Genomic DNA, 14,686 nt, shown 5'->3' with positions numbered 1-14,686 from the left:
GGGAGGCAGAGGCAGGCTGATCTCTGAGTTTGAGGACAGTTAGGGTAGTTCCAGGACAGTTAAGGTAGTTACACAGAGAAACTCTGTCTTGGGAAAACAAAACAAAATCTAACTGGAGAAATCAAAATTCTAACTAGAGAGAAGAAAGAAGGGGTGTGGTGTGTGGGGCTCACACTGCAGCTAGTAAGGAGCTGAAGGGTCAATGGAGAAGGAAGGAGGCAATGCGACCCCAGGGGAGAGGAGGGGAAACAAAGGAACAGCTGGAAAGATCACTAAGAACAAAAAAGAAAGAAAACAATAACAACAAAAACAAAAAAATCCTCCCAGCTGTGGTGGCATAACACCTTTAATCCCAGCACTTGGAGGCAGAGGCAGGAAGATCTCTGTGAGCTCAAGGCCAGCCTGATCAACAGAGTGAGTTCCAGGACTGCCAGGGCTGTTATGGCAAAGTCAGTATGCCTCCAGAATTTCTGTCCTCTGATTAGAGACCAGTAAGAAATGGCCAGTAAGAAAGTGCTTGGCTCAGAAGACTAGGGAAAGGCAGGCAGTAAATTCTGACATGGTGGACAGGAAGAGAGGGAAGAAAGGAGTCTGTGCACAAAGTGGTCCAGGCACACACAGGGAACCCTGACACACAGGATCCAAGTCTGCAAGCCTGGGCTCATAGTGCTTCACGATCCTCAGAGATCCTCAAAATAGGTTCCAGAAACATGAGCCCCAGCAAGATGCTCAGTGGAGAATTATGCCCAGAACAAGCCAGGGTGGGAGTCACACAAACTAAATCCTGCTTCTGGAAAGCACCCAAAGGCACTGGAAAACCTGTGCTGTCAAGAAACCCCTTGCAGCTCGCTAGCTTACCATTTCCTACATCTCCATCATTACTGAACTAGTGTCGTCATTTGGGGAACCGTTACTGTGCCATGCCAGCTTCACACGTGAAACAGACCAGGCACTAGAACACAGGGAGGAACCCACTGTGGGAGGGACACTGACAGATCAGAGTCTCCTGAAATACATGAGCGAGGACAGTACCCTGCCCACCGCTGTGCAGGCACCAGTCTGTCCTGCTTATAATAAACAATGTCGCTCACATGCTCGGGGAACATCTGCCCTCCTAAAATCGTCTAGCAAAGAAAGCCGCGAGCCTGCTCCCCTGCCTGGTGAGCGTTTCTGGACAGTTGTCACCTCCTCTCCCTTTTCTGGGAACCTCCTCAATCTTCTCTCTCTGTCCTTCATTACAGGACCTGTTCCCATTAACTTATTTTCTTCCGAAGACAAAGCTCTGATTATATCACCTTCATGGTGAAAGCTGTGTGACCTTAAATCGAAACGCGGCCAGATGCTTTGGCCAGGCAACAAGGCCTACCACTCGCAATCTTCCCCATCTTGGTGCCTATTTCCTTAGCCTGGCCTACTCGGGAAGCACCCAACTCCCGCATCGACAGGCAGGCCTCGGCAGAACTGCATCCCTTGGCTCTCTTGATGACCACAGAGCTTAGTCAAGTAGGAGAGTATCAAACTCAAAAAAAGCTGTGCCTCGAATCCGGGCTATGACCTCCCTTTCGGAGGCCGGGGGTCTTGCAGAACCAGTTCTGAACAATATTGCTACTGTCCCTGTTCTGACCTCCCAAGATGCCCCCTAGGTGAGCAGGCACTCTGCTCCAGAACTATGTTAGTAGTCACCTGGTACAATTTACCTCAATCCTATCAACAGAGTTTCCTGGGGTGACTGGCACCAACACACAATCTCAGTCCACCTCAGCTGACCTTGGAAGGGACAGAAGTGGATAATTAACAAAAAGCCCAAGAGATTTTGGTTTTAAATGTATCAGCGTGCTATGGACATATGTGTTCCTATGGGTGTGTACAGGTATGTGTGTGTCCAGAGGCCAGAAATCAACATTATTTTTTCCCTTAATTGCTTTCCACCTTAGTTTCTGAGACAGGGTCTCTCACTGAGGCTGAGCCCTAGAGATGGGGCTTGTCTCCATTCTTGTTCCCTGCCCCAGCACTGGAACTACAGATATATGCTCCAAACCTAGGTTCTGGGGATATCAACTTGCATGAGGCCCTTTACGACTGAGCCATCTCCCCAGACCCGGGATAATTCTTACCAGGCAAATTGGACAACAGAGCTTGAAGGCCCATTTTAACACTTGACACTTTCTAGTATTGAAGGTTCTTTGGGATTCCCACTCCTTCCCATAGACCTACTAGGTTTAGAGGCTCAACTCTCCAATCCTAGGACAAGACTTCCATCTGGGAGACTCCAAGGTACAGTGAATTCATGACCCATCATTGGGTTCTTCTTCCTTTGGGGATCCCACAGCATCTGTTCCTACACTGTCTTTTGGTTCTAGAGGTACTGAAAACACAACCCTATTTACAAGAACCCAAGAGGCAGCAGAGTTATCTTCTGACCACCTTGCTTATGCGTTCTGAAACCCACCCAGAAGACAGGAGCTCATGTGAGGTCTGCCAAGCCTCCCCGAGGATACACCTGCAGGGGAAGTGTCCTGTGTCCCCCCTCCCCCCGCAGAAAGATGCTGAGGTAAATGCACTGAATAAGAGAGGGGACCCCAGGATCCCCAGTGCAGCTGCCTCAGTGACTTATTGGGTGATCCTTGGACAATTTCCCCCTGCTCTCAAGGTACCTATTTTCCTGTCCATACATTGCAAGGATTGGACTGGATGAACTCTGAGGTTTCACAGATACCCGACAGACTTGGAGTACTGGTTAAAACTAGGAAGAACAGACCCCACTCTGGGATCTTCTGAAAACCCTATTCTCACCTTCCTTGCTCCCTGGATGGCATGAATGGCCAAGCAGAAAGGAAGATATGGATGCCCTGAATGGGAAGATGACTAAGAAGGAATCCTTAATTACCAAGCGTTATGCCCTCTCACGTCCCCCTACCTTACCCCCCATGCTTTCTCAGCCTCTTTCCTTGGTAACATCTCTCTCCCTTTCATTTGGGTCTCTGTTTTAAACAATGCCCACTCCCCAAATTCTGTCTCCAGGCCCTATCTTTCTGCTGGCTACCCATGTGCCACAAACACTTTAATTAACCTACCCCATATGCACGCTACCCTTCAGTACCTACCCTTTGACTTGCTTCTCCTCCAGGGTTCCCTTGGCAACAACATTGCTGCCTATCCAGTCGAGGAGCTGACATGGGTAGTCTATCTTCCATTCCCTCCTCTTTCTACCCAACTTCAATACTCTCTGTCCCCGTTTCTGTCAGCCTCTGTTGCACGCACACACACGCAAGCACACACGCACAAAGGTATGAAAAGCATGTTGACCAAGTCCCTGGGAGCCTACCAAGAATGAAACCGGCCTTTTATCCCATAATGTTTACATTACACAAACTCTCCTTGGGTTAAGACAAGAACATTTTTCTTTGTGTCAGCCAGTGCTTTCTGGGTACCAACTGAGTGCCAGTTTGTATGACAGCCCAAGGAGGCTAAGTTGAGGAACAAGAGAAAGAGGCCAGACACGAATGTTCCCACCTCCTAGAAGCTCCCTGCTGGGTATATACTAAATATAAAGGAAAACTGCCCTGGTTTCCAGCTGCCCAAGGAATGCACTCTTTCGGGGGTTCCACACAGAGTTCGGTCACTGATAGCCTTTTCCACTCTCCTGCTCCCCTCTGAGCTACTCTCACAGCCCATGCCTCCAATACCTCACCCCCACGCTCCTCCCCACATGGCAACTCTTCCCCGACTCCCACCTCTGACCCCCACATTCTGGGAATCCTGCAGCTCACCCTCTAGGGTGAAGAGCACACAGCAGCAGCAGGCCCAGAAGCCAACGCCTTCTCGGGTCCAGTGTCAGCCAGGAAGCTGCAGAACTTCTGTCATACTGAGGAGCTAGCCTCCACTGCACACCCAGCTCCACCTCAATATGAAAATCCAAGGAGTTGGACTCCAGGCAGGCGAGGACTGGCACCATTCATAGACATGTACCTCTGCTACCAGTTCTCGGAGCCACTGCCTATAGACACAGGAAGCGTAACAAGGGGCAGCAAAAGCCTGAGAACTTCGTGACAACGCTCAGGCTGGGCCAGGGCACCCTGACTGTGTGGCGCATGGCGTCTGCTTCCACAGGCCTCAGCCCCGCTGGGCTGGCTTGTGTGTTTTCTTGGCTCTGAAAGCTGAAAAGCAGGGTTACGTAAGCAGATGAGACGTGAGCTGTCCTCGGCTCCCCAGGCCCAAGCACTGCCACGTGGGCCTCGCGGCTGGGAGTCCAGGTCATGGCCTTTTGTGTAAGTTGCTCAATAACTTCAATGTGTGAGTTCGACTCTGCAAATTCCACTGCTTCCTTAAAAGACACAGCAAAACCAAACACATGTATGCCCCTGTATCAAAAGCAGGGCTAAGCTAGGCTTGGTGATGCACATCTTTAATTCTAGTAATTGGGAGGCAGAGGCAGGTAGATCTCTGAGTTCGAGGCCAGTCTGATCTACAGAGCAAATTCCAGGTCTGCCAGAGCTACAGAAAAAAAAGACTCTCTCAAAAAACCAAAAAGCGAAAAAGAAAAAGAAAAGAAAGAAAAAGCAGGGTTAATCTAAGCCAACCTCAACACAGGCCCACTCTTATATTGGCGAGGCCACCGGATCAATCCTCCAGCCTCAGGAAACAGAAACCTCCAGGTCACTGATTTCCAACCGACAGGCCAGTGAGTGGTTTAGGACATAATCCCCACCTGAGGCTAGGTGGTGACAACAGTAACCGTTGAAATCAGCAGGGCAGTGGTGGCACATGCCTTTAATTCTAGCTCTTGGGAGGCACAGGCAGGCGGATCTCTGAGTTCAAGGCCAGTCTGGTCTACAGAGAAACCCTGTCTTGGAGAAACCAAAAGAAATGCTGAAATCATGTACATCAAGCTAACAAAATTCACTGGGGGAGCTGTATTTCTTCCAGGATTGAGGGCATCTTAGTCTGTTCAAAGGTCTTTTTTCTTAGGAAAATAAGAAGTCATGGTGGCTTTTGATATTGGATTGATTTTTTTTTTTAAATTTTATGCTTAAAAAATATCCTTCCAGATCTTTAAGTGCCAGGCTTCTAAATTTCCTACAAAAATTTTCTAAGCAAGAAATCCCACCATCTGGGGAGTGTTCAGTAGACAGGGCCTGGGAGGCTGGTACTCTAGGAACTATGGTTTTGGATCCGTGTTTGGGGCCAAGTCCCAGATCTCACCATCCAGTGCCTCTTCTGACCTCCCTAATAACATGCTGGCCCACAGACTCGGTGTGCGTGTGTGGGAGCCTCTCCTCTCTGTGCCTCTGGATTCCAAAGGGCAGGAATGCACCAGAAGCAGCCAGGCAGTGCAACAGGATGTCTGGGCTTGGGAGAGACACATTATTAAACCAGGGCTGACGACACAAGCCAATAATCTTACCACATGGGAAGCGTAGCTTGGTCAGAGGATCAAGACCAGCCTGTGCTACATGAGACTCTATCTCAAAAAGAAACAAAACAAAACAAAACAAAACAAGACTCAGGTGCTCTTTAGTCTAGAAATGAGAGCTGACCCAAAACCTTCTCTTCAGCCTCTGGAGGAGGACACACCCTCTAGATCCGCACGGACTGATTAACTGATATGACTAAACCTATTCGCCTCTCCCCACCCCCCACGCCGGTCCAGGAGGTCTGCTCTATTTTCATCCACTTATCTGAAATAGTCACAACATCACAGTCACTCAGACCTGCACCCCACTAGCAGTTACCATGCACCAAGGGTCCCAGAGGGCGCCTTAAGAAGAGGCTGCTGCTTTCAGTGTGGCAGTTGGGGAGAGCCCAAGACAAAACATGAGGAGGCCAAGCAGAGCAGGTCATGGTGGGGCATGTGACAGTGGTGACCTGATACCCAAGGGGGGAAATGACACCAGGGCCAGGCACAGAGTCAAGGAAAGCTTTGCAGGCAGCACAGCTCTGCGGGGGGCCCTTGGTGCCTCTTGGGGGGGCGGTCATCATACAGATTGTATCCACTTGCCAGCGAGTCCCTCTGCTTCTGAAACACAGCACACACTAAAACAAACACACACACACCTTCTGCTGTAGAATATTAGCTTAGGATGTATTACGTTCATCTGTGCTGTGGAGTATTTGTTTAATGGGGCTAAGCTGTGTTGCTTTGTTAATTCCGGCAAGCTCTGTTACTTTGTCTACAGTGACCTGATTGGTCTAAAAAAGAGATGAACAGCCAATAGCTAGGCAGGAGAAAGAAATAGGTGGGGCTGGTGGGCAAAGAGAATAAACCGGAAGAGGAATCTAGGGAAGTGAGGAGCAAGGAAAGGAGGAGAGGGGGAGACCAGGGAAAGCGACCCAGCCAGCCACAGAGTAAGGAAAGATATATAGAGTAAAGGAAGGAGAAAAGCGCAGGGGCAAAACGTAGTGAAAGAGAAATAAGGTAATTTAAATTAGAAAAGCTGGCTAGAAAGAAGCCAAGCTAAGGCCGGGCATTCATACGTAAGAATAAGTCTCCATGTATTTATTTGGGAGCTGGATGGCAGGTCCCCAGGAGTAAAAACAAAAACGACTATACAGCCTTCCCCAACTGGCCCTGCACTCCGTCCTCCTTGCTGCTCTGCTACTGACACAAGCAACAACGCATTTCAGTGAATTCCAAGTGAAGACAGATAGAACAGGGGTAAAGAACACCACTGGGCTCTCAGTTCCCACGGGAAGAAAGCGTTTCTCGCCGAGCTTTCAAATCAAATAGCTCAGGGGGTAAGGTACTTACTACCATGCCGAATAACCAGAATCTGCCTTAGGACCCACATGGCGAAAGGAGAGACCGGGCTCCTCAGAGCTGTCCTCTGACCTTTACACCTGTGCTGTGGCACACATACACACGCATACACGAGCACACACACCATATACATTTATGAACACGCTAAAATTATTTTATAGAACTGGGTTAGCAAGATGGTTCAGTGAATGAAGGCACCTGCTGCCAAGCCCGAGGACTAAGTTTGAACCCTGGGATCCAAAAGGTGGATGGAGAGAACTGTCACATACACGCTGTGACTTCCACAACCCCAACACACACGAAATAAATGTTATTTTAATTAAGAAAAACCACTTAACTCTCAAAGATTTCCAAGTCACTATAAGTAGTTTATCTTTTTTTTTTTTCTTTTAAAGACAGAGTCCCACTCTGAAGTCCTGACTGACTTGGAACTCCCAGAGATCCGTCTGCCTCTGCCTCCCAAGTGCTGGGATTAAAGGCGTGCACTCCACCACCTGGCCATAATTTACTTCTTTTTTTTTTTTTGGATTTTTGAGACAGGGTTTCTCTGTAGTTTTTGGTGCCTGTCCTGGAACTAGCTCTTGTAGACCAGGCTGGCCTCGAACTCACAGAGATCTGCTAGCCTCTGCCTCCTGAGTGCTGGAATTAAAGGCATACGCCACCACTGCCCGGTCAATAATTTACTTCTTAAATCAAATGTTTGTGTCATTTATTGTACCTTTGGGACATGTCTTTAAAGTTCTTTAAACTAAAAATAATTTTAACTATAATCCAAGGAAAGGTGATTCCAGCCTTTAGTTCCATCTCCAAAGAAAACATCTTCCAATAGAAAGACTTCAAATGTGGCCTAGCAAGATGGCCCAGCAGGTCAAAGGTAAAGGTGTTTGCTGTCTGATGACACATGCCTATTGAACTGGGGTCAGTCTCCAGAACCCACATGAGGGAGGGACAACTGCCTTCCATAGCTTTACCACAAATGTGCCATGGCACACACCCTCAAGCCCATACATACACTGTGGTAGTTTGAATGTAATTGGTCCCTATAATCTCATAGGAATTGGCACTATTAGGAGGTGTGGCTTTGTTGGAGTGGGTATCACCTTGTTAGAAGAAGTGTGTCACTGTGGGGTGGGCTTTGAGGTTTCCTATGCTTAGGCTACTTCCCAGTGTCTCAGTCAACATAGGACTCTCAGCTACTCCAGCACCATGTCTGTCTGCAGCCACCATGCTCCCTGCCATGATGACAATAGACTGAACTCTAAAACTGTAAGCAAGCTCCCCCAATTAAATGTTCCCTTATAAGAGTTGCCATGATCATGGTATCTTCAGAGCAATAAAAACCCTAAGACATACAGTAAATAAATATATATTTTTTCACAACAGGGTTTCTCTGTGTAACAGCTCTGGCTGTCTTGGAACTCACTTTGTAGACCAGGCTGGCCTGGAACTCACTGAGATCCATCTGCCTCTGCCTCCCAAGCGCTGGGATTAAGGACACGCGCCACCATGCCCGGCAAATACAAATCTTTTTAAAAGATTTAAATAAAATAATTTTTGTTCTATTTTGAGACAGATTTTCACAAAGCCCAAGCAGCTCAAACTTACTAAAAAGGTGAGGATGGCCTTGAAGTGCTACAACCTCTACCCTTACGTGCTGGGATTACAGGCTGTGCACAGCTATGCCTGGTTTCAAATCTAGAACTTGGCTATCAGAATAAGACAAATTTTTAAAAAGAGAGGAAAGAGAAACACATCTTTTCCTACTGCGGACACATCTTGGGCACGTGCACAGAACGCAAGTTCCACACCCGTTTTCTTTCTGCCAACTCATCACCCATTTTCGACAGGAAACAGAACATCTGTTGTACAGTAACTTTACGCTAAGAGATGAGGAAAACAAAGTATTTGCTCAAGGCGAAGCCAGAAGGTCAAGCAGCAAGTTGTATCATGGTGGGGCTAGTTGCTCCTCTGTCCATATCTCTGCTCAGGGCCACCTTGTCACATGCCCACACTGCCCCACTGTGTAACCGGCTATGTGCAGAAAGTAGCCTCACCAACGGTGAGCCCTCTACTTCGTGGAACTGTCATTTCTCACACAGTGACATTAAAGACCTCCCCAAGCGTCAAAGGCCAAGCACTGTTGCTGGCTTTCACAGTGCTGGTGAGGCTGCCCACTGTCCCACTCCAGCTGTGCAGTGAAGGGACAGCCTTCCTGGGCAGCACGTCTATGCCCACACACATGCTGGTGAGGCTGCCCACCGTCCCACTCCAGCTGTGAAGTGAAGGGACAGCCTTGCTGGGCAGCACGTCTATGTCCACACACATGCTGAGCAGCCCAGAAAGTCACAGCTCCGGTTTTTTAATTTTATTTTAATTTATGTTTTAAAGTTGTCTGTGTGTGAGTGTTTTATCTCCATGTGTGTGATGTCTGTGTACCACAGGTGTGTCTAGTGCCCTCAGAGATAAAAACAGAACATCGCATCGCCTGAAACTGGAGTTAAAGACACTTATGAGTCCCCATGGGGATTCTGGGAATTGAACCCAGGGGTCCTCTGGGAGAGCAGCAGTTAATCTTAACCACTGAGCCATCTCTCCAGCCCTAGGAAGCTGCATCTTAATATGAGTACTGGGGTTGTTTTCTGTTCATTTGCTTACTTAGGTTTTGTTTTGCTTTGGGACAAAACCACTTATTTCTAAACTCTAAACCTCCATTTTGTTTCCAGATAATGGCTCCTGATTCATCAGCTGCTGGTACTGCCCAAAATAAAGTTAAATTTTAAATTAAAATTTTCTTCAGGCTATAGGCCTATAATTTGAGTTTGTGTCAAAGGATGGACTAACCTAGTGAAAATACATTCATTGCCTTTCCTCACCTGAGCCTCGCACTGCCACACAAAACACACTCTTCACACATGCTACTCATCCCTTGTGAGAATAAGCCCGAGTCTCCAAATCTCAAAGTCTTCTTATTCAGGCTGTCTAGCTCTGCCCTTCACTAGTCCTTTAGGGTTTTGATGGTCATGATACAGCTCCATGGAGGAGGGCCAAGTGTAAGTCACGCCTCTGCTGTCCCTCTGCTATGGTCTATCTGTGTCTCAGAATCCTTCTCAACCTCGGTTCCAGGGCGTAGACTGACGTCACTGAGCTAACCCTTCTCCAGTGTGTCTGTTGGCGGTGCCTCTTAGGCTTAGTGGGGGCAAAGAAGCAGGAAAAACCTCTTGGGATTCCAGAACTGGAGATGTGACAGTTTCCTTCTGTCCAAAGGTAGAAAGGTTTCCACCCAAGGTGAGGTTTCTACCAGCACTGAAAACAGAGACCCTCGGCTCTTAAATTAAATCTATGGTTGTCTGTGGCCCAGTCAATTAGCTTGGTGTTCACCTTTGTAAAGAAATCCAAGAATGAATTTCTGCTTCTTTTTGTGAAACCCTAAAGAAAGATTTCTTCTCCTACCCCTTAGCTGGGATTTGTATAAAATGTACCCGCCTTTAGCTGTCAATCTCAGAAAAGAAGGTTCCTAGAAAGCCCATGGTAGGCTGGGGAGATGCTCAGGGGATAAGGCATTTGCTGCACAAGCATTAGGACCTGAGTTCAAATCCTCAGAAACACACAGAAAGCTGGGCTTGGTAGCACACATCTGTAATTCCAGTGTTCCTCCAATGACATAGAAGGCAGAGGCAGGAGGATCCTGTATACAGATGTTCCTCATGATGCTATCTGGGCAAGGAGCATGGGAAAAGAAAAAGAGGAGAAAACGAGAGAAGTATCACCGGGCAGTCTGAATCAACAGGCTAAGAGCACACATGTAAACGGACCCTGAAAACAAAAGTGAACAGCTGGCAGCGAGTTCTTGCTTTCTAAATATATCCTCTCCTGAAAAGAACTGGGACTCACTGGAGAGACGGCTGGTGCCAGGGCTCTCAGGGAAAGAGCAGCCTCCTGAAACGCCTCACTCTTTCCTAAAAGAAGCTGCTCCAAGAAGGACAGGATCCAGCCCGCGGGAAATCCCACGGGGAAGCCTGGGATGGTAAGCATCAGAATAAGGAATGGCAGCAGAAGCTGTAACCCACTGAATAAAGTAAAACCTGAGAACCATCAGTCTGTGAGCAGGCTGTACTTAGGCATTTAGGAATACTTGTGCATATACAGTATGTATGTAACAACAATCAGTGAAAAAACAAGACCATAAACTTGAAAGAGAGCAAGGAGTAGTATATAGGAGAGTTTGGAGGGAGGGAAGGGGGAAAACCATATAATTATATTATAATCTCGAAAAATAATTTTAAAAAATAATTCAATCTTTATTGATCTATAATTCCAAGAGTAGAGATCTATAATTCCAACAGAATTGATGGGAGGGATCTTTTAAGTAACAAATGCAAGAAATCAACCACCATAGTAACTGATTCAGGAATAACCACAGCAATAAAAAAACAATTCAGTGAAGGGAAGTTTGATGAAAATTGAATATTCACATAGTAACAGTAGGCTGAGGGGGTAGTTCTGGAGGAACACAAGTGTAAAGCTAGCCTGGGCTACATAGTAAGACCCTGTCCAAACAAAACAAAACACACAAAACATGTCTTCATGAACAAACAGCAAACCTGAGGGAACTCCTACAAATAACTGGCTTCTACTCTTCAACAATGTCCTGTCATAAAATACAAAGGAAGTTTGGGCTATGGTGCCAGATAGAGAGGCTGAATATAATACATGATTTCTGACTTTTTTTTTTTTTACCACATTATTGGTACAACTGACAAAATCTTCATAAGGAACTAGGCAGGGGTGCCTGCCAGGCCAGGACTCGGGAAGTGGAGAAGAAACATGAATTCTAGGCCAGCCAAGACCATACAACAGATATCTGGTCTCAAAACACAAGCGCACGTGTTCTCTCTCCCTCTCTCTGTCTCTGTCTCTCTCTCTCCTTTTAAAGCTGGGGCTCAGTGGTAATGTGCTTATCTATTTTGTGTAAGGCCCTGGGATGGAGGGAGATAAAAGTAATAAAAAATAGATAGCTGGGTGTGATAGTTCAACAATCCTAGCATGTGGGAGGCGGAGGCAGGAGGATTATATAGAGAGTCCAACGTCAGCCTGGCCTAAACAGTGAGTTCTGTGACGTGTAGACTGTGAGGTGAGGGTGGGGCTACTGAGGGGAGGCTATGGCTCATGAGACGGGCGTTGGCAGGGACTAAACCGGCCTGTATTTTGATTACGGTGGGATTGACACAAATATAAGCGTCTTTGAGTCCACAAAACTACATGACAAAGAAATCAATTTTACTGCGTGTCAATCTAAAAAATGTAATGGTTTGAAATGAGAAATGCATACACACACATTCCAGAGGTTCCAGTGTAACCAGTGGAAGCACACACACGTGCGGTAAACACAGGAGCAGGGCTGCCCGTGTTGGGGCTCAGTGACGGAAGTGAGAATAAAGATAAAACACAACAAATAGCAAAGAAGGCAGCAAAACCAGCAACTAAACAGAGAAGACAACGGGCCATGAGATGGAGTCTGAGAGCTGGATGGGAAAGAAGAGACTAGCAGTGGCAGCGGAGTGGGAGGCCTCTCCAGGGCTGCCGGGGAAGGGAGGAAGGCGTCTGGACCCCTAGGCCTGCAGGTCGGGGCTGTCACCGCGACAGTCTGACATGATCTAAGGCCAGAGTAAGCCTACTTCTCTGGCTTTTGACTCCTCGACTCCCCGAGAAACCTGTGGCCTTCTGGGTACAGCTGTCTGCATCTACAGAATTCCTTTGTTTGTTTGTTTTTGTTTTGTTTTGTTTGTCTTTTTGAGACAGGGTTTCTCTGTGTAGCCCTGGCTGTCCTGGAAGTCACTCTATAGACCTGGCTGGCCTCGAACTCACAGACAGCCTCCTGTCTCCATCTCCCGAGTGCTGGGATAAAAGGCGTGCACCATGAAACTCCCTTTCCAACACAATTCTTAACAGTAGAAACCTGAGTATTTTCCCACTTGGGAAGAACAAAGGGACGCCCTCTTGTACCAGAGCTACTCGGCATTATAACAATTATAACAGAGGTCTCGTCAGAACAGACCTTAGCAGGAAAATGTGCTGTGAGTGCTAATGAGAAACTTTCCCTGGCGCCTGGCATGCAGGGAGGGCTGAACTATGAAGGTGCACACGGTTGGTGGGGCTGTGGCTGCAGTCTAGGACTCTATAGTCAGACTGGTGCCCACTGACTAGGTTTTCACACTGAGCAAGTCAACAGCTGAGCCCTAGCATCTGTTGTTCTGCTTAGGCACTGGGCTTGCCTGATGAATCTAAGCAGGTGTGTGTGTGCCAAAGGCACCCATGGGGAGCTATGAATGCAGCCCAACAGTTATAATTTATATAAAACATGGAATACGGTGTGTGTGTGTGTGTGTGTGTGTGTGTGTGTGTGTGTGAGAGAGAGAGAGAGAGAGAGAGAGAGAGAGAGGAAGAGAAAGAGAGAAGGAGAAAGAAAGCTTTCTTGTAACTCAGTTGCATAGTTCTCAGGTGTGAATCTGTAAACCACAACATCATGTGAGGGCAGGGCAAGTATGCATTCTTCAGCTGAGACTCAAGTCTGGTTCACACGCTCCACTGACAACTATCCCAGCTTTACAAGGTGGCCCTGGTACACACTTCAGTGTCTTTCAGTGAAGTCTTTCGGCTAACCATGGCTGCACTAGCAACATCAGGCAGGAAGGTACTCCAATGAGCACCCACGCTAACCCTTGGTTAGCGAGAAACTGAGACCCAGAGATCACTCAGTACACTGGCAGCAGACCTGACTTACAGACTGGGCATCCTGGATTTCAACTCCAGCCCCTATGTAGAACATAGAAGGCTAGCCCAGGCTTGTGCCTTAGGTGGTCTGCCATCACGCCAGACATACGACCTAAATGAACACACATTTGGTTTCCATTTTGTTTGTTTGTTTTTCAAGACAGGGTTTCTCTGTGTAGAATTCTCCAGTTTTCTATTTTAATAACATACCTTCTTTCCTCTCGAGACTCCACAAAATATCCAACTCCACAAAACACTCCTTTCTGACTCCTTCTGAAAAACTTGTAACTGTTTATGATTTGAATACTCGCAAACTGTCTACCCTGAGAAGACTGTGCAGGTTGCTACAAATACCTGGCACACCTAACACGTGGAAGCACACAGTCTAAGTATGTTCCCAGTGTGGATGAACAAGGTGAAGCCCTTCTCCTTGTGGCCTGGAGGAGGTCCGTCCACACAGCCAGACCATTCTCAATTCTGAGTTTTCTGCTTCCATAAGCTTTGGTCATAGCTTCACACCTCTCCATTGGCAAGACACTTGACCAAGTCAGCCTAGGGAACTGAATGGACGCCTTCTGTGCCCGAGGAGCAGCGCTGATCAACAATTATACATCTCGTATCATTGAATCCTCTTGTGAACCCTCCAAGGAAAGAAACGATCCCATTTCACATAGGAAGAAAACAGCTCTGACCTGATTCAAAGCACCCAGAGTGTCTTACTACATCAGAAGGGAACTGTGAACTGGGTAGAAGACACAGGAAGTGACTAGAGGAGGAAGGCGGTGCCCCTTACAAGTTGAATAAGGACCCCTCTCCTGGATCTAGAAACTTGTGGTCATTTGAAATCACTGGCTCTAATCACTTTACCATTTATGCAATTAAGCAAGCTTCTACTGGTCTCCCAGAGAGGCCTGCCCTGGCATGTACGAGGCCCTGAACTCAACCTCCAGCCCTGTAAGCCAGACAAAAGGCATGTGCAAGGAAAATACTAGCCCCTCGTAGTTGTAGATTTTGGACAACTTGCATCAACTTATTTTTAATCCAGTATGATTTCAGTGTTCTTTGATTTGAGTGCTGTTATTGGCTTCTATAAACCAGAGCTGTTACACAGGAATTTGTCCACTCAGGTTAAAAGATCAAGCACCCAGGCTAGTCTGT

General features: G+C 47.3%; 1 protein-coding gene across 1 annotated transcript in view; it reads right to left on the bottom strand.

Moving 5' to 3' along the window:
• Positions 1–14,686, bottom strand: part of B4galt1 (beta-1,4-galactosyltransferase 1) — a 48,041-nt gene that overhangs the window by 20,751 nt on the left and 12,604 nt on the right. The gene's annotated exons all lie outside the window — the stretch shown is intronic.

This window comes from Myodes glareolus, chromosome 16 (genome assembly GCF_982192425.1).
Source record: "Myodes glareolus chromosome 16, mMyoGla1.1, whole genome shotgun sequence".
Classification (NCBI taxonomy): Eukaryota; Metazoa; Chordata; class Mammalia; order Rodentia; family Cricetidae; genus Myodes; species Myodes glareolus.
Note: the sequence above shows the minus strand (reverse complement) of the source record. Positions and strands in the feature narration are given on the sequence as shown.